Source organism: Carassius carassius, chromosome 22 (assembly GCF_963082965.1).
Source record: "Carassius carassius chromosome 22, fCarCar2.1, whole genome shotgun sequence".
NCBI classification, from domain to species: Eukaryota; Metazoa; Chordata; class Actinopteri; order Cypriniformes; family Cyprinidae; genus Carassius; species Carassius carassius.
The window spans coordinates 32,104,278-32,122,497 of record NC_081776.1 but is presented as its reverse complement, the minus strand read 5'-3'; the positions used below and the strand labels follow the sequence as shown (position 1 = coordinate 32,122,497).

Here is an 18,220-nt window from a genome sequence, read left to right as displayed (position 1 = left end):
TCTCTTTCGCCATAATCTATACAATGATGTGCCCAAACGCAAATAGGCAATCTGCGTAAATCCCACACACAACAGGACAGAGTTCATTCGGCGTGGCAGTCTATGCCGAGTTTCCAAATAATTTCCCTTAACTTACCTCGGAATTAAGGCATTTGCAGCTTGGACCACCTGCCTACCAGACAGCCATTTCACCAAAGAAAGAACAAAAGCCCCCACCTGTTTCCGCCCAGTTTCGAACTGGGGACCTTTCGCGTGTGAGGAGAACGTGATAACCACTACACTACCTACCTACCTACCTACCTACCTCCCTCAAACAGTCCAACATTTTTAATTGAAGGCTCTGTAAAATGTGCATAAAGGTAATGTCTTCTAAAGCCCACAGTCGGCTAAAAAGGGTTCATACTTTTCATCAAAAGGAAGCAGCTGTTTCTGCTCGGTTTCGATACGAGGACCTTTCGCGTGTTAGGCGAACGTCATGACCACTACACTACAGAAACTCCCCACTTCCACACTAGTTCTCTTTCGCCATAATCTATACAATGATGTGCCCAAACGCAAATAGGCAATCTGCGTAAATCCCACACACAACAGGACAGAGTTCATTCGGCGTGGCAGTCTATGCCGAGTTTCCAAATAATTTCCCTTAACTTACCTGGGAATTAAGGCGTTTTCAGCTTGGACCACCTGCCTACCAGACAGCCATTTCACCAAAGAAAGACCAAAAGCCCCCACCTGTTTCCGCCCAGTTTCGAACTGGGGACCTTTCGCATGTGAGGAGAACGTGATAACCACTACACTACGGAAACCTACCTACCTCTCTCAAAAAGTCCAACATTTTTTTATTGAAGGCTCTGTAAAATGTGCATAAAGGTAATGTCTTCTAAAGCCCACAGTCGGCTAAAAAGGGTTCATACTTTTCATCAAAAGGAAGCAGCTGTTTCTGCTCGGTTTCGAACCGAGGCCCTTTCGCGTGTTAGGCGAACGTGATGACCACTACACTACAGAAACTCCCCACTTCCACACTAGTTCTCTTTCGCCATAATCTATACAATGATGTGCCCAAACGCAAATAGGCAATCTGCGTAAATCCCACACACAACAGGACAGAGTTCATTCGGCGTGGCAGTCTATGCCGAGTTTCCAAATAATTTCCCTTAACTTACCTTGGAATTAAGGCGTTTGCAGCTTGGACCACCTGCCTACCAGACAGCCATTTCACCACAGAAAGAACAAAAGCCCCCACCTGTTTCCGCCCAGTTTCGAGCTGGGGACCTTTCGCGTGTAAGGCGAATGTGATAACCTCTACACTACGGAAAGCTGAAGTCAAGGTTGGATCTGACCTTTTCATCGCACGCTTCTTGGAGCACGTATAAAATTACAGATTGCATTGTGCTCTTCAGTCTGCAAATAGCTTTTTTTTGAGTGGCAAACCAAGCATTTTTCCAGTTGTCTGAAGGATTTCTCTGTGACCATTACTTTTTTGCTCTTTTTTAGGTTATTTAATTTAATTGTTTTTAACGTTATACGAAATATTTTGTCTTTGAGTGCACCATCCATCTGTTCATTGAAACTGCCTGGTTTAAAGTACAGAGTCTGTCGGTGTGGCAGTTACTGCTGCCTAGTGTGGCTTAATAATTGTCTTCACACCTGTGTAAAGAAAGACCTTCGTGACGTAGAGCTGCTGCCTAACAGAGGGCCACTCTGACAAATATCTTCTTTCGTGTTCCTCAGAAGAAAGCCACGCAGGCTTGAAATGGCACGAGTGTGGGTTAGGTTTAGGTCAAACAGTGACTGCTCTTTCATTTCTGCATCAACTACACCTTTGCTGACTATATTCATGCCTCTTGGCCGCAAAGCTTCGGTAGCATTGAGTTCCTCCTCAACAGAATGCCAATTGAACCATTGTGAAAAAGAGATTCACTGTTCCCACCCAGTTTCGAACTGGGGACCTTTCGCGTGTGAGGCGAACGTGATAACCACTACACTACGGAAACCTACCTACCTCTCCAAACAGTCCAACATTTTTAATTGAAGGCTCTGTAAAATGTGCATAAAGGTAATGTCTTCTAAAGCCCACAGTCGGCTAAAAAGGGTTCATACTTTTCATCAAAAGGAAGCAGCTGTTTCTGCTCGGTTTCAAAACGAGGACCTTTCGCGTGTTAGGCGAACGTGATGACCACTACACTACAGAAACTCCCCACTTCCACACTAGTTCTCTTTCACCATAATCTATACAATGATGTGCCCAAACGCAAATAGGCAATCTGCGTAAATCCCACACACAACAGGACAGAGTTCATTCGGCGTGGCAGTCTATGCCGAGTTTCCAAATAATTTCCCTTAACTTACCTCGGAATTAAGGCGTTTGCAGCTTGGACCACCTGCCTACCAGACAGCCATTTCACCAAAGAAAGAACAAAAGCCCCCACCTGTTTCCGCCCAGTTTCGAACTGGGGACCTTTCGCGTGTGAGGAGAACGTGATAACCACTACACTACGGAAACCTACCTACCTCTCTCAAACAGTCCAACATTTTTTATTGAAGGCTCTGTAAAATGTGCATAAAGGTAATGTCTTCTAAAGCCCACAGTCGGCTAAAAAGGGTTCATACTTTTCATCAAAAGGAAGCAGCTGTTTCTGCTCGGTTTCGAACCGAGGACCTTTCGCGTGTTAGGCGAACGTGATGACCACTACACTACAGAAACTCCCCACTTCCACACTAGTTCTCTTTCGCCATAATCTATACAATGATGTGCCCAAACGCAAATAGGCAATTTGCGTAAATCCCACACACAACAGGACAGAGTTCATTCGGCGTGGCAGTCTATGCCGAGTTTCCAAATAATTTCCCTTAACTTACCTTGGAATTAAGGCGTTTGCAGCTTGGACCACCTGCCTACCAGACAGCCATTTCACCACAGAAAGAACAAAAGCCCCCACCTGTTTCCGCCCAGTTTAGAGCTGGGGACCTTTCGCGTGTAAGGCGAATGTGATAACCTCTAAACTACGGAAACCTGCAGTCAAGGTTGGATCTGACCTTTTCATCGCACGCTCCTTGGAGCACGCATAAAATTACAGATTGCGTTGTGCTCTTCAGTCTGCAAATAGTTTTTTTTTGAGTGGCAAACCAAGCATTTTTCCAGTTGTCTGAAGGATTGCTCTGTGACCATTACTTTTTTGCTCTTTTTTAGGTTATCTAATATAATTGTTTTTAACGTTATACGAAATATTTTGTCTTTGAGTGCACCATCCATCTGTTCATTGAAAATGCCTGGTTTAAAGTACAGAGTCTGTCGGTGTGGCAGTTACTGCTGCCTAGTGTGGCTTAATAATTGTCTTCACACCTGTGTAAAGAAAGGCCTTCGTGACGTAGAGCTGCTGCCTAACAGAGGGCCACTCTGACAAATATCTTCTTTCGTGTTCCTCAGAAGAAAGCCACGCAGGCTTGAAATGGCACGAGTGTGGGTTAGGTTTAGGTCAAACAGTGACTGCTCTTTCATTTCTGCATCAACTACACCTTTGCTAACTATATTCATGCCTCTTGGCCGCAAAGCTTCGGTAGCGTTGAGTTCCTCCTCAACAGAATGCCAATTGAACCATTGTGAAAAAGAGATTCACTGTTCCCGCCCAGTTTCGAACTGGGGACCTTTCGCGTGTGAGGCGAACGTGATAACCACTACACTACGGAAACCTACCTACCTCTCCAAACAGTCCAACATTTTTAATTGAAGGCTCTGTAAAATGTGAATAAAGGTAATGTCTTCTAAAGCCCACAGTCGGCTAAAAAAGGGTTCATACTTTTCATCAGAAGGAAGCAGCTGTTTCTGCTCGGTTTCGAAACGAGGAGATTTCGCGTGTTAGGCGAACGTGATGACCACTACACTACAGAAACTCCCCACTTCCACACTAGTTCTCTTTCGCCATAATCTATACAATGATGTGCCCAAACGCAAATAGGCAATCTGCGTAAATCCCAGACACAACAGGACAGAGTTCATTCGGCGTGGCAGTCTATGCCGAGTTTCCAAATAATTTCCCTTAACTTACCTCGGAATTAAGGCGTTTGCAGCTTGGACCACCTGCCTACCAGACAGCCATTTCACCAAAGAAAGAACAAAAGCCCCCACCTGTTTCCGCCCAGTTTCGAACTGGGGACCTTTCGCGTGTGAGGAGAACGTGATAACCACTACACTACCTACCTACCTACCTACCTCCCTCAAACAGTCCAACATTTTTAATTGAAGGCTCTGTAAAATGTGCATAAAGGTAATGTCTTCTAAAGCCCACAGTCGGCTAAAAAGGGTTCATACTTTTCATCAAAAGGAAGCAGCTGTTTCTGCTCGGTTTCGATACGAGGACCTTTCGCGTGTTAGGCGAACGTCATGACCACTACACTACAGAAACTCCCCACTTCCACACTAGTTCTCTTTCGCCATAATCTATACAATGATGTGCCCAAACGCAAATAGGCAATCTGCGTAAATCCCACACACAACAGGACAGAGTTCATTCGGCGTGGCAGTCTATGCCGAGTTTCCAAATAATTTCCCTTAACTTACCTCGGAATTAAGGCGTTTGCAGCTTGGACCACCTGCCTACCAGACAGCCATTTCACCAAAGAAAGACCAAAAGCCCCCACCTGTTTCCGCCCAGTTTCGAACTGGGGACCTTTCGCATGTGAGGAGAACGTGATAACCACTACACTACGGAAACCTACCTACCTACCTCTCTCAAACAGTCCAACATTTTTTTATTGAAGGCTCTGTAAAATGTGCATAAAGGTAATGTCTTCTAAAGCCTAGGTTTAGGTCAAACAGTGACTGCTCTTTCATTTCTGCATCAACTACACCTTTGCTGACTATATTCATGCCTCTTGGCCGCAAAGCTTCGGTAGCATTGAGTTCCTCCTCAACAGAATGCCAATTGAACCATTGTGAAAAAGAGATTCACTGCTCCCGCCCAGTTTCGAACTGGGGACCTTTCACGTGTGAGGCCAACGTGATAACCACTACACTACGGAAACCTACCTACCTCTAAAACAGTCCAACATTTTTAATTGAAGTCTCTGTAAAATGTGCATAAAGGTAATGTCTTCTAAAGCCCACAGTCGGCTAAAAAGGGTTCATACTTTTCATCAAAAGGAAGCAGCTGTTTCTGCTCGGTTTCGAACAGAGGACCTTTCGCGTGTTAGGCGAACGTGATGACCACTACACTACAGAAACTCCCCACTTCCACACTAGTTCTCTTTCGCCATAATCTATACAATGATGTGTCCAAAAGCAAATAGGCAATCTGTGTAAATCCCACACACAACAGGACAGAGTTCATTCGGCGTGGCAGTCTACGCCGAGTTTCCAAATAATTTCCCTTAACTTACCTCGGAATTAAGGCGTTTGCAGCTTGGACCACCTGCCTACCAGACAGCCATTTCACCACAGAAAGAAAAAAAGCCCCCACCTGTTTCTGCCCAGTTTCGAGCTGGGGACCTTTCGCGTGTAAGGCGAATGTGATAACCTCTACACTACGGAAACCTGCAGTCAAGGTTGTATCTGACCTTTTCATCGCACGCTTCTTGGAGCACGAATAAAATTACAGATTGCGTTGTGCTCTTCAGTCTGCAAATAGCTTTTTTTTTGAGTGGCAAACCAAGCATTTTTCCAGTTGTTTGAAGGATTGCTCTGTGACCATTACTTTTTTGCTCTTTTTTAGGTTATTTAATTTAATTGTTTTTAACATTATACGAAATATTTTGTCTTTGAGTGCACCATCCATCTGTTCATTGAAACTGCCTGGTTTAAAGTACAGAGTCTGTCGGTGTGGCAGTTACTGCTGCCTAGTGTGGCTTAATAATTGTCTTCACACCTGTGTAAAGAAAGGCCTTCGTGACGTAGAGCTGCTGCCTAACAGAGGGCCACTCTGACAAATATCTTCGTTCGTGTTCCTCAGAAGAAAGCCACGCAGGCTTGAAATGGCACAAGTGTGGGTTAGGTTTAGGTCAAACAGTGACTGCTCTTTCATTTCTGCATCAACTACACCTTTGCTGACTATATTCATGCCTCTTGGCCGCAAAACTTCGGTAGCATTGAGTTCCTCCTCAACAGAATGCCAATTGAACCATTGTGAAAAAGAGATTCACTGTTCCCGCCCAGTTTCGAACTGGGGACCTTTCGCGTGTGAGGCGAACGTGATAACCACTACACTACGGAAACCTACCTACCTCTAAAACAGTCCAACATTTTTAATTGAAGTCTCTGTAAAATGTGCATAAAGGTAATGTCTTCTAAAGCCCAAAGTCGGCTAAAAAGGGTTCATACTTTTCATCAAAAGGAAGCAGCTGTTTCTGCTCGGTTTCGAACAGAGGACCTTTCGCGTGTTAGGCGAACGTGATGACCACTACACTACAGAAACTCCCCACTTCCACACTAGTTCTCTTTCGCCATAATCTATACAATGATGTGCCCAAAAGCAAATAGGCAATCTGCGTAAATCCCACACACAACAGGACAGAGTTCATTCGGCGTGGCAGTCTACGCCGAGTTTCCAAATAATTTCCCTTAACTTACCTTGGAATTAAGGCATTTGCAGCTTGGACCACCTGCCTACCAGACAGCCATTTCACCACAGAAAGAACAAAAGCCCCCACCTGTTTCCGCCCAGTTTCGAGCTGGGGACCTTTCGCGTGTAAGGCGAATGTGATAACCTCTACACTACGGAAACCTGAAGTCAAGGTTGGATCTGACCTTTTCATCGCACGCTTCTTGGAGCACGTATAAAATTACAGATTGCATTGTGCTCTTCAGTCTGCAAATAGCTTTTTTTTGAGTGGCAAACCAAGCATTTTTCCAGTTGTCTGAAGGATTTCTCTGTGACCATTACTTTTTTGCTCTTTTTTAGGTTATTTAATTTAATTGTTTTTAACGTTATACGAAATATTTTGTCTTTGAGTGCACCATCCATCTGTTCATTGAAACTGCCTGGTTTAAAGTACAGAGTCTGTCGGTGTGGTAGTTACTGCTGCCTAGTGTGGCTTAATAATTGTCTTCACACCTGTGTAAAGAAAGACCTTCGTGACGTAGAGCTGCTGCCTAACAGAGGGCCACTCTGACAAATATCTTCTTTCGTGTTCCTCAGAAGAAAGCCACGCAGGCTTGAAATGGCACGAGTGTGGGTTAGGTTTAGGTCAAACAGTGACTGCTCTTTCATTTCTGCATCAACTACACCTTTGCTGACTATATTCATGCCTCTTGGCCGCAAAGCTTCGGTAGCATTGAGTTCCTCCTCAACAGAATGCCAATTGAACCATTGTGAAAAAGAGATTCACTGTTCCCGCCCAGTTTCGAACTGGGGACCTTTCGCGTGTGAGGCGAACGTGATAACCACTACACTACGGAAACCTACCTACCTCTCCAAACAGTCCAACATTTTTAATTGAAGGCTCTGTAAAATGTGCATAAAGGTAATGTCTTCTAAAGCCCACAGTCGGCTAAAAAGGGTTCATACTTTTCATCAAAAGGGAGCAGCTGTTTCTGCTCGGTTTCGAAACGAGGACCTTTCGCGTGTTAGGCGACCGTGATGACCACTACACTACAGAAACTCCCCACTTCCACACTAGTTCTCTTTCGCCATAATCTATACAATGATGTGCCCAAACGCAAATAGGCAATCTGCGTAAATCCCACACACAACAGGACAGAGTTCATTCGGCGTGGCAGTCTATGCCGAGTTTCCAAATAATTTCCCTTAACTTACCTCGGAATTAAGGCATTTGCAGCTTGGACCACCTGCCTACCAGACAGCCATTTCACCAAAGAAAGAACAAAAGCCCCCACCTGTTTCCGCCCAGTTTCGAACTGGGGACCTTTCGCGTGTGAGGAGAACGTGATAACCACTACACTACCTACCTACCTACCTACCTACCTCCCTCAAACAGTCCAACATTTTTAATTGAAGGCTCTGTAAAATGTGCATAAAGGTAATGTCTTCTAAAGCCCACAGTCGGCTAAAAAGGGTTCATACTTTTCATCAAAAGGAAGCAGCTGTTTCTGCTCGGTTTCGATACGAGGACCTTTCGCGTGTTAGGCGAACGTCATGACCACTACACTACAGAAACTCCCCACTTCCACACTAGTTCTCTTTCGCCATAATCTATACAATGATGTGCCCAAACGCAAATAGGCAATCTGCGTAAATCCCACACACAACAGGACAGAGTTCATTCGGCGTGGCAGTCTATGCCGAGTTTCCAAATAATTTCCCTTAACTTACCTGGGAATTAAGGCGTTTTCAGCTTGGACCACCTGCCTACCAGACAGCCATTTCACCAAAGAAAGACCAAAAGCCCCCACCTGTTTCCGCCCAGTTTCGAACTGGGGACCTTTCGCATGTGAGGAGAACGTGATAACCACTACACTACGGAAACCTACCTACCTCTCTCAAAAAGTCCAACATTTTTTTATTGAAGGCTCTGTAAAATGTGCATAAAGGTAATGTCTTCTAAAGCCCACAGTCGGCTAAAAAGGGTTCATACTTTTCATCAAAAGGAAGCAGCTGTTTCTGCTCGGTTTCGAACCGAGGCCCTTTCGCGTGTTAGGCGAACGTGATGACCACTACACTACAGAAACTCCCCACTTCCACACTAGTTCTCTTTCGCCATAATCTATACAATGATGTGCCCAAACGCAAATAGGCAATCTGCGTAAATCCCACACACAACAGGACAGAGTTCATTCGGCGTGGCAGTCTATGCCGAGTTTCCAAATAATTTCCCTTAACTTACCTTGGAATTAAGGCGTTTGCAGCTTGGACCACCTGCCTACCAGACAGCCATTTCACCACAGAAAGAACAAAAGCCCCCACCTGTTTCCGCCCAGTTTCGAGCTGGGGACCTTTCGCGTGTAAGGCGAATGTGATAACCTCTACACTACGGAAAGCTGAAGTCAAGGTTGGATCTGACCTTTTCATCGCACGCTTCTTGGAGCACGTATAAAATTACAGATTGCATTGTGCTCTTCAGTCTGCAAATAGCTTTTTTTTGAGTGGCAAACCAAGCATTTTTCCAGTTGTCTGAAGGATTTCTCTGTGACCATTACTTTTTTGCTCTTTTTTAGGTTATTTAATTTAATTGTTTTTAACGTTATACGAAATATTTTGTCTTTGAGTGCACCATCCATCTGTTCATTGAAACTGCCTGGTTTAAAGTACAGAGTCTGTCGGTGTGGCAGTTACTGCTGCCTAGTGTGGCTTAATAATTGTCTTCACACCTGTGTAAAGAAAGACCTTCGTGACGTAGAGCTGCTGCCTAACAGAGGGCCACTCTGACAAATATCTTCTTTCGTGTTCCTCAGAAGAAAGCCACGCAGGCTTGAAATGGCACGAGTGTGGGTTAGGTTTAGGTCAAACAGTGACTGCTCTTTCATTTCTGCATCAACTACACCTTTGCTGACTATATTCATGCCTCTTGGCCGCAAAGCTTCGGTAGCATTGAGTTCCTCCTCAACAGAATGCCAATTGAACCATTGTGAAAAAGAGATTCACTGTTCCCACCCAGTTTCGAACTGGGGACCTTTCGCGTGTGAGGCGAACGTGATAACCACTACACTACGGAAACCTACCTACCTCTCCAAACAGTCCAACATTTTTAATTGAAGGCTCTGTAAAATGTGCATAAAGGTAATGTCTTCTAAAGCCCACAGTCGGCTAAAAAGGGTTCATACTTTTCATCAAAAGGAAGCAGCTGTTTCTGCTCGGTTTCAAAACGAGGACCTTTCGCGTGTTAGGCGAACGTGATGACCACTACACTACAGAAACTCCCCACTTCCACACTAGTTCTCTTTCACCATAATCTATACAATGATGTGCCCAAACGCAAATAGGCAATCTGCGTAAATCCCACACACAACAGGACAGAGTTCATTCGGCGTGGCAGTCTATGCCGAGTTTCCAAATAATTTCCCTTAACTTACCTCGGAATTAAGGCGTTTGCAGCTTGGACCACCTGCCTACCAGACAGCCATTTCACCAAAGAAAGAACAAAAGCCCCCACCTGTTTCCGCCCAGTTTCGAACTGGGGACCTTTCGCGTGTGAGGAGAACGTGATAACCTCTACACTACGGAAACCTGCAGTCAAGGTTGTATCTGACCTTTTCATCGCACGCTTCATGGAGCACGAATAAAATTACAGATTGCGTTGTGCTCTTCAGTCTGCAAATAGCTTTTTTTTGAGTGGCAAACCAAGCATTTTTCCAGTTGTTTGAAGGATTGCTCTGTGACCATTACTTTTTTGCTCTTTTTTAGGTTATTTAATTTAATTGTTTTTAACATTATACGAAATATTTTGTCTTTGAGTGCACCATCCATCTGTTCATTGAAACTGCCTGGTTTAAAGTACAGAGTCTGTCGGTGTGGCAGTTACTGCTGCCTAGTGTGGCTTAATAATTGTCTTCACACCTGTGTAAAGAAAGGCCTTCGTGACGTAGAGCTGCTGCCTAACAGAGGGCCACTCTGACAAATATCTTCGTTCGTGTTCCTCAGAAGAAAGCCACGCAGGCTTAAAATGGCACGAGTGTGGGTTAGGTTTAGGTCAAACAGTGACTGCTCTTTCATTTCTGCATCAACTACACCTTTGCTGACTATATTCATGCCTCTTGGCCGCAAAGCTTCGGTAGCGTTGAGTTCCTCCTCAAAAGAATGCCAATTGAACCATTGTGAAAAAGAGATTCAGTGTTCCCGCCCAGTTTCAAACTGGGGACCTTTTGCTTGTGAGGCGAACGTGATAACCACTACACTACGGAAGCCTACCTACCTCCCTCAAACAGTCCAACATTTTTAATTGAAGGCTCTGTAAAATGTGCATAAAGGTAATGTCTTCTAAAGCCCACAGTCGGCTAAAAAGGGTTCATACTTTTCATCAAAAGGAAGCGGCTGTTTCTGCTCGGTTTCGAACCGAGGACCTTTCGCGTGTTAGGCGAACGTGATGACCACTACACTACAGAAACTCCCCACTTCCACACTAGTTCTCTTTCGCCATAATCTATACAATGATGTGCCCAAAAGCAAATAGGCAATCTGTGTAAATCCCACACACAACAGGACAGAGTTCATTCGGCGTGGCAGTCTACGCCGAGGTCCAAATAATTTCCCTTAACTTACCTCGGAATTAAGGCGTTTGCAGCTTGGACCACCTGCCTACCAGACAGCCATTTCACCACAGAAAGAAAAAAAGCCCCCACCTGTTTCCGCCCAGTTTCGAGCTGGGGACCTTTCGCGTGTAAGGCGAATGTGATAACCTCTACATTACGGAAACCTGCAGTCAAGGTTGTATCTGACCTTTTCATCGCACGCTTCTTGGAGCACGAATAAAATTACAGATTGCGTTGTGCTCTTCAGTCTGCAAATAGCTTTTTTTTGAGTGGCAAACCAAGCATTTTTCCAGTTGTTTGAAGGATTGCTCTGTGACCATTACTTTTTTGCTCTTTTTTAGGTTATTTAATTTAATTGTTTTTAACATTATACGAAATATTTTGTCTTTGAGTGTACCATCCATCTGTTCATTGAAACTGCCTGGTTTAAAGTACAGAGTCTGTCGGTGTGGCAGTTACTGCTGCCTAGTGTGGCTTAATAATTGTCTTCACACCTGTGTAAAGAAAGGCCTTCGTGACGTAGAGCTGCTGCCTAACAGAGGGCCACTCTGACAAATATCTTCGTTCGTGTTCCTCAGAAGAAAGCCACGCAGGCTTAAAATGGCACGAGTGTGGGTTAGGTTTGGGTCAAACAGTGACTGCTCTTTCATTTCTGCATCAACTACACCTTTGCTGACTATATTCATGCCTCTTGGCCGCAAAGCTTCGGTAGCGTTGAGTTCCTCCTCAAAAGAATGCCAATTGAACCATTGTGAAAAAGAGATTCACTTTTCCCGCCCAGTTTCAAACTGGGGACCTTTTGCTTGTGAGGCGAACGTGATAACCACTACGCTACGGAAGCCTACCTACCTCCCTCAAACAGTCCAACATTTTTAATTGAAGGCTCTGTAAAATGTGCATAAAGGTAATGTCTTCTAAAGCCCACAATCGGCTAAAAAGGGTTCATACTTTTCATCAAAAGGTAGCAGCTGTTTCTGCTCGGTTTCAAACCGAGGACCTTTCGCGTGTTAGGCGAACGTGATGACCACTACACTACAGAAACTCCCCACTTCCACACTAGTTCTCTTTCGCCATAATCTATACAATGATGTGCCCAAAAGCAAATAGGCAATCTGTGTAAATCCCACACACAACAGGACAGAGTTCATTCGGCGTGGCAGTCTACACCGAGTTTCCAAATAATTTCCCTTAACTTACCTCGGAATTAAGGCGTTTGCAGCTTGGACCACCTGCCTACCAGACAGCCATTTCACCACAGAAAGAAAAAAAGCCCCCACCTGTTTCCGCCCAGTTTCGAGCTGGGGACCTTTCACGTGTAAGGCGAATGTGATAACCTCTACACTACGGAAACCTGCAGTCAAGGTTGTATCTGACCTTTTCATCGCACGCTTCTTGGAGCACGAATAAAATTACAGATTGCGTTGTGCTCTTCAGTCTGCAAATAGCTTTTTTTTGAGTGGCAAACCAAACATTTTTCCAGTTGTTTGAAGGATTGCTCTGTGACCATTACTTTTTTGCTCTTTTTTAGGTTATTTAATTTAATTGTTTTTAACATTATACGAAATATTTTGTCTTTGAGTGCACCATCCATCTGTTCATTGAAACTGCCTGGTTTAAAGTACAGAGTCTGTCGGTGTGGCAGTTACTGCTGCCTAGTGTGGCTTAATAATTGTCTTCACACCTGTGTAAAGAAAGGCCTTCGTGACGTAGAGCTGCTGCCTAACAGAGGGCCACTCTGACAAATATCTTCGTTCGTGTTCCTCAGAAGAAAGCCACGCAGGCTTGAAATGGCACAAGTGTGGGTTAGGTTTAGGTCAAACAGTGACTGCTCTTTCATTTCTGCATCAACTACACCTTTGCTGACTATATTCATGCCTCTTGGCCGCAAAGCTTCGGTAGCATTGAGTTCCTCCTCAACAGAATGCCAATTGAACCATTGTGAAAAAGAGATTCACTGTTCCCGCCCAGTTTCGAACTGGGGACCTTTCGCGTGTGAGGCGAACGTGATAACCACTACACTACGGAAACCTACCTACCTCTAAAACAGTCCAACATTTTTAATTGAAGTCTCTGTAAAATGTGCATAAAGGTAATGTCTTCTAAAGCCCACAGTCGGCTAAAAAGGGTTCATACTTTTCATCAAAAGGTAGCAGCTGTTTCTGCTCGGTTTCGAACCGAGGACCTTTCGCGTGTTAGGCGAACGTGATGACCACTACACTACAGAAACTCCCCACTTCCACACTAGTTCTCTTTCGCCATAATCTATACAATGATGTGCCCAAAAGCAAATAGGCAATCTGTGTAAATCCCACACACAACAGGACAGAGTTCATTCGGCGTGGCAGTCTACACCGAGTTTCCAAATAATTTCCCTTAACTTACCTCGGAATTAAGGCGTTTGCAGCTTGGACCACCTGCCTACCAGACAGCCATTTCACCACAGAAAGAAAAAAAGCCCCCACCTGTTTCCGCCCAGTTTCAAGCTGGGGACCTTTCGCGTGTAAGGCGAATGTGATAACCTCTACACTATGGAAACCTGCAGTCAAGGTTGTATCTGACCTTTTCATCGCACGCTTCTTGGAGCACGAATAAAATTACAGATTGCGTTGTGCTCTTCAGTCTGCAAATAGCTTTTTTTTGAGTGGCAAACCAAGCATTTTTCCAGTTGTTTGAAGGATTGCTCTGTGACCATTACTTTTTTGCTCTTTTTTAGGTTATTTAATTTAATTGTTTTTAACATTATACGAAATATTTTGTCTTTGAGTGCACCATCCATCTGTTCATTGAAACTGCCTGGTTTAAAGTACAGAGTCTGTCGGTGTGGCAGTTACTGCTGCCTAGTGTGGCTTAATAATTGTCTTCACACCTGTGTAAAGAAAGGCCTTCGTGACGTAGAGCTGCTGCCTAACAGAGGGCCACTCTGACAAATATCTTCGTTCGTGTTCCTCAGAAGAAAGCCACGCAGGCTTGAAATGGCACAAGTGTGGGTTAGGTTTAGGTCAAACAGTGACTGCTCTTTCATTTCTGCATCAACTACACCTTTGCTGACTATATTCATGCCTCTTGGCCGCAAAGCTTCGGTAGCATTGAGTTCCTCCTCAACAGAATGCCAATTGAACCATTGTGAAAAAGAGATTCACTGTTCCCGCCCAGTTTCAAACTGGGGACCTTTCGCGTGTGAGGCAAACGTGATAACCACTACACTACGGAAACCTACCTACCTACCTACCTCTAAAACAGTCCAACATTTTTAATTGAAGGCTCTGTAAAATGTGCATAAAGGTAATGTCTTCTAAAGCCCACAGTCGGCTAAAAAGGGTTCATACTTTTCATCAAAAGGAAGCAGCTGTTTCTGCTCGGTTTCGAACCGAGGACCTTTCGCATGTGAGGCGAACGTGATGACCACTACACTACAGAAACTCCCCACTTCCACACTAGTTCTCTTTCGCCATAATCTATACAATGATTTGCCCAAAAGCAAATAGGCAATCTGTGTAAATCCCACACACAACAGGACAGAGTTCATTCGGCGTGGCAGTCTACACCGAATTTCCAAATAATTTCCCTTAACTTACCTCGGAATTAAGGCGTTTGCAGCTTGGACCACCTGCCTACCAGACAGCCATTTCACCACAGAAAGAAAAAAAGCCCCCACCTGTTTCCGCCCAGTTTCGAGCTGGGGACCTTTCACGTGTAAGGCGAATGTGATAACCTCTACACTACGGAAACCTGCAGTCAAGGTTGTATCTGACCTTTTCATCGCACGCTTCTTAGAGCACGAATAAAATTACAGATTGCGTTGTGCTCTTCAGTCTGCAAATAGCTTTTTTTTGAGTGGCAAACCAAGCATTTTTCCAGTTGTTTGAAGGATTGCTCTGTGACCATTACTTTTTTGCTCTTTTTTAGGTTATTTAATTTAATTGTTTTTAACGTTATACGAAATATTTTGTCTTTGAGTGCACCATCCATCTGTTCATTGAAACTGCCTGGTTTAAAGTACAGAGTCTGTCGGTGTGGCAGTTACTGCTGCCTAGTGTGGCTTAATAATTGTCTTCACACCTGTGTAAAGAAAGGCCTTCGTGACGTAGAGCTGCTGCCTAACAGAGGGCCACTCTGACAAATATCTTCTTTCGTGTTCCTCAGAAGAAAGCCACGCAGGCTTGAAATGGCACGAGTGTGGGTTAGGTTTAGGTCAAACAGTGACTGCTCTTTCATTTCTGCATCAACTACACCTTTGCTGACTATATTCATGCCTCTTGGCCGCAAAGCTTCGGTAGCATTGAGTTCCTCCTCAACAGAATGCCAATTGAACCATTGTGAAAAAGAGATTCACTGTTCCCGCCCAGTTTCGAACTGGGGACCTTTCGCGTGTGAGGCCAACGTGATAACCACTACTCTACGGAAACCTACCTACCTCTAAAACAGTCCAACATTTTTAATTGAAGTCTCTGTAAAATGTGCATAAAGGTAATGTCTTCTAAAGCCCACAGTCGGCTAAAAAGGGTTCATACTTTTCATCAAAAGGAAGCAGCTGTTTCTGCTCGGTTTCGAACCAAGGACCTTTCGCGTGTTAGGCGAACATGATGACCACTACACTACAGAAACTCCCCACTTCCACACTAGTTCTCTTTCGCCATAATCTATACAATGATGTGCCCAAAAGCAAATAGGCAATCTGTGTAAATCCCACACACAACAGGACAGAGTTCATTCGGCGTGGCAGTCTACGACGAGTTTCCAAATAATTTCCCTTAACTTACCTCGGAATTAAGGCGTTTGCAGCTTGGACCACCTGCCTACCAGACAGCCATTTCACCACAGAAAGAAAAAAAGCCCCCACCTGTTTCCGCCCAGTTTCGAGCTGGGGACCTTTCGCGTGTAAGGCGAATGTGATAACCTCTACACTACGGAAACCTGCAGTCAAGGTTGTATCTGACCTTTTCATCGCACGCTTCTTGGAGCACGAATAAAATTACAGATTGCGTTGTGCTCTTCAGTCTGCAAATAGCTTTTTTTTGAGTGGCAAACCAAGCATTTTTCCAGTTGTTTGAAGGATTGCTCTGTGACCATTACTTTTTTGCTCTTTTTTAGGTTATTTAATTTAATTGTTTTTAACATTATACGAAATATTTTGTCTTTGAGTGCACCATCCATCTGTTCATTGAAACTGCCTGGTTTAAAGTACAGAGTCTGTCGGTGTGGCAGTTACTGCTGCCTAGTGTGGCTTAATAATTGTCTTCACACCTGTGTAAAGAAAGGCCTTCGTGACGTAGAGCTGCTGCCTAACAGAGGGCCACTCTGACAAATATCTTCGTTCGTGTTCCTCAGAAGAAAGCCACGCAGGCTTAAAATGGCACGAGTGTGGGTTAGGTTTAGGTCAAACAGTGACTGCTCTTTCATTTCTGCATCAACTACACCTTTGCTGACTATATTCATGCCTCTTGGCCGCAAAGCTTCGGTAGCGTTGAGTTCCTCCTCAAAAGAATGCCAATTGAACCATTGTGAAAAAGAGATTCAGTGTTCCCGCCCAGTTTCAAACTGGGGACCTTTTGCTTGTGAGGCGAACGTGATAACCACTACACTACGGAAGCCTACCTACCTCCATCAAACAGTCCAACATTTTTAATTGAAGGCTCTGTAAAATGTGCATAAAGGTAATGTCTTCTAAAGCCCACAGTCGGCTAAAAAGGGTTCATACTTTTCATCAAAAGGAAGCGGCTGTTTCTGCTCGGTTTCGAACCGAGGACCTTTCGCGTGTTAGGCGAACGTGATGACCACTACACTACAGAAACTCCCCACTTCCACACTAGTTCTCTTTCGCCATAATCTATACAATGATGTGCCCAAAAGCAAATAGGCAATCTGTGTAAATCCCACACACAACAGGACAGAGTTCATTCGGCGTGGCAGTCTACGCCGAGGTCCAAATAATTTCCCTTAACTTACCTCGGAATTAAGGCGTTTGCAGCTTGGACCACCTGCCTACCAGACAGCCATTTCACCACAGAAAGAAAAAAAGCCCCCACCTGTTTCCGCCCAGTTTCGAGCTGGGGACCTTTCACGTGTAAGGCGAATGTGATAACCTCTACATTACGGAAACCTGCAGTCAAGGTTGTATCTGACCTTTTCATCGCACGCTTCTTGGAGCACGAATAAAATTACAGATTGCGTTGTGCTCTTCAGTCTGCAAATAGCTTTTTTTTGAGTGGCAAACCAAGCATTTTTCCAGTTGTTTGAAGGATTGCTCTGTGACCATTACTTTTTTGCTCTTTTTTAGGTTATTTAATTTAATTGTTTTTAACATTATACGAAATATTTTGTCTTTGAGTGTACCATCCATCTGTTCATTGAAACTGCCTGGTTTAAAGTACAGAGTCTGTCGGTGTGGCAGTTACTGCTGCCTAGTGTGGCTTAATAATTGTCTTCACACCTGTGTAAAGAAAGGCCTTCGTGACGTAGAGCTGCTGCCTAACAGAGGGCCACTCTGACAAATATCTTCGTTCGTGTTCCTCAGAAGAAAGCCACGCAGGCTTAAAATGGCACGAGTGTGGGTTAGGTTTGGGTCAAACAGTGACTGCTCTTTCATTTCTGCATCAACTACACCTTTGCTGACTATATTCATGCCTCTTGGCCGCAAAGCTTCGGTAGCGTTGAGTTCCTCCTCAAAAGAATGCCAATTGAACCATTGTGAAAAAGAGATTCACTTTTACCGCCCAGTTTCAAACTGGGGACCTTTTGCTTGTGAGGCGAACGTGATAACCACTACACTACGGAAGCCTACCTACCTCCCTCAAACAGTCCAACATTTTTAATTGAAGGCTCTGTAAAATGTGCATAAAGGTAATGTCTTCTAAAGCCCACAATCGGCTAAAAAGGGTTCATACTTTTCATCAAAAGGAAGCAGCTGTTTCTGCTCGGTTTCGAACCGAGGACCTTTCGCGTGTTAGGCGAACGTGATGACCACTACACTACAGAAACTCCCGACTTCCACACTAGTTCTCTTTCGCCATAATCTATACAATGATGTGCCCAAAAGCAAATAGGCAATCTGTGTAAATCCCACACACAACAGGACAGAGTTCA

General features: G+C 44.4%; 24 non-coding genes across 24 annotated transcripts; all 24 read right to left on the bottom strand.

The window, feature by feature from the left end:
* Positions 1-733: 733 nt before the first annotated feature.
* On the bottom strand, positions 734-806 carry trnav-cac (transfer RNA valine (anticodon CAC)). Its single transcript has one exon. It is a non-coding gene; the product is annotated as a tRNA-Val (tRNA).
* Positions 807-935: 129 nt separating this feature from the next.
* Positions 936-1,008, bottom strand: trnav-aac (transfer RNA valine (anticodon AAC)). Its single transcript has one exon. It is a non-coding gene; the product is annotated as a tRNA-Val (tRNA).
* A 913-nt stretch (positions 1,009-1,921) lies between these two features.
* trnav-cac (transfer RNA valine (anticodon CAC)) lies at positions 1,922-1,994 on the bottom strand. The gene has a single exon. It is a non-coding gene; the product is annotated as a tRNA-Val (tRNA).
* Positions 1,995-2,430: 436 nt separating this feature from the next.
* Positions 2,431-2,503, bottom strand: trnav-cac (transfer RNA valine (anticodon CAC)). The gene has a single exon. It is a non-coding gene; the product is annotated as a tRNA-Val (tRNA).
* Positions 2,504-2,631: 128 nt separating this feature from the next.
* On the bottom strand, positions 2,632-2,704 carry trnav-aac (transfer RNA valine (anticodon AAC)). Its single transcript has one exon. It is a non-coding gene; the product is annotated as a tRNA-Val (tRNA).
* Positions 2,705-3,617: 913 nt separating this feature from the next.
* On the bottom strand, positions 3,618-3,690 carry trnav-cac (transfer RNA valine (anticodon CAC)). The gene has a single exon. It is a non-coding gene; the product is annotated as a tRNA-Val (tRNA).
* Positions 3,691-5,148: 1,458 nt separating this feature from the next.
* On the bottom strand, positions 5,149-5,221 carry trnav-aac (transfer RNA valine (anticodon AAC)). Its single transcript has one exon. It is a non-coding gene; the product is annotated as a tRNA-Val (tRNA).
* Positions 5,222-6,135: 914 nt separating this feature from the next.
* On the bottom strand, positions 6,136-6,208 carry trnav-cac (transfer RNA valine (anticodon CAC)). The gene has a single exon. It is a non-coding gene; the product is annotated as a tRNA-Val (tRNA).
* A 126-nt stretch (positions 6,209-6,334) lies between these two features.
* trnav-aac (transfer RNA valine (anticodon AAC)) lies at positions 6,335-6,407 on the bottom strand. The gene has a single exon. It is a non-coding gene; the product is annotated as a tRNA-Val (tRNA).
* A 236-nt stretch (positions 6,408-6,643) lies between these two features.
* On the bottom strand, positions 6,644-6,716 carry trnav-uac (transfer RNA valine (anticodon UAC)). The gene has a single exon. It is a non-coding gene; the product is annotated as a tRNA-Val (tRNA).
* A 604-nt stretch (positions 6,717-7,320) lies between these two features.
* On the bottom strand, positions 7,321-7,393 carry trnav-cac (transfer RNA valine (anticodon CAC)). Its single transcript has one exon. It is a non-coding gene; the product is annotated as a tRNA-Val (tRNA).
* Positions 7,394-8,547: 1,154 nt separating this feature from the next.
* Positions 8,548-8,620, bottom strand: trnav-aac (transfer RNA valine (anticodon AAC)). Its single transcript has one exon. It is a non-coding gene; the product is annotated as a tRNA-Val (tRNA).
* Positions 8,621-9,533: 913 nt separating this feature from the next.
* trnav-cac (transfer RNA valine (anticodon CAC)) lies at positions 9,534-9,606 on the bottom strand. The gene has a single exon. It is a non-coding gene; the product is annotated as a tRNA-Val (tRNA).
* Positions 9,607-10,920: 1,314 nt separating this feature from the next.
* Positions 10,921-10,993, bottom strand: trnav-aac (transfer RNA valine (anticodon AAC)). The gene has a single exon. It is a non-coding gene; the product is annotated as a tRNA-Val (tRNA).
* Positions 10,994-12,106: 1,113 nt separating this feature from the next.
* trnav-aac (transfer RNA valine (anticodon AAC)) lies at positions 12,107-12,179 on the bottom strand. Its single transcript has one exon. It is a non-coding gene; the product is annotated as a tRNA-Val (tRNA).
* A 236-nt stretch (positions 12,180-12,415) lies between these two features.
* On the bottom strand, positions 12,416-12,488 carry trnav-uac (transfer RNA valine (anticodon UAC)). Its single transcript has one exon. It is a non-coding gene; the product is annotated as a tRNA-Val (tRNA).
* A 604-nt stretch (positions 12,489-13,092) lies between these two features.
* Positions 13,093-13,165, bottom strand: trnav-cac (transfer RNA valine (anticodon CAC)). The gene has a single exon. It is a non-coding gene; the product is annotated as a tRNA-Val (tRNA).
* A 126-nt stretch (positions 13,166-13,291) lies between these two features.
* Positions 13,292-13,364, bottom strand: trnav-aac (transfer RNA valine (anticodon AAC)). The gene has a single exon. It is a non-coding gene; the product is annotated as a tRNA-Val (tRNA).
* Positions 13,365-14,484: 1,120 nt separating this feature from the next.
* trnav-cac (transfer RNA valine (anticodon CAC)) lies at positions 14,485-14,557 on the bottom strand. The gene has a single exon. It is a non-coding gene; the product is annotated as a tRNA-Val (tRNA).
* A 236-nt stretch (positions 14,558-14,793) lies between these two features.
* On the bottom strand, positions 14,794-14,866 carry trnav-uac (transfer RNA valine (anticodon UAC)). The gene has a single exon. It is a non-coding gene; the product is annotated as a tRNA-Val (tRNA).
* An 803-nt stretch (positions 14,867-15,669) lies between these two features.
* On the bottom strand, positions 15,670-15,742 carry trnav-aac (transfer RNA valine (anticodon AAC)). Its single transcript has one exon. It is a non-coding gene; the product is annotated as a tRNA-Val (tRNA).
* A 236-nt stretch (positions 15,743-15,978) lies between these two features.
* trnav-uac (transfer RNA valine (anticodon UAC)) lies at positions 15,979-16,051 on the bottom strand. The gene has a single exon. It is a non-coding gene; the product is annotated as a tRNA-Val (tRNA).
* An 805-nt stretch (positions 16,052-16,856) lies between these two features.
* trnav-aac (transfer RNA valine (anticodon AAC)) lies at positions 16,857-16,929 on the bottom strand. The gene has a single exon. It is a non-coding gene; the product is annotated as a tRNA-Val (tRNA).
* A 1,113-nt stretch (positions 16,930-18,042) lies between these two features.
* On the bottom strand, positions 18,043-18,115 carry trnav-aac (transfer RNA valine (anticodon AAC)). Its single transcript has one exon. It is a non-coding gene; the product is annotated as a tRNA-Val (tRNA).
* Between the last annotated feature and the right edge of the window lie 105 nt (positions 18,116-18,220).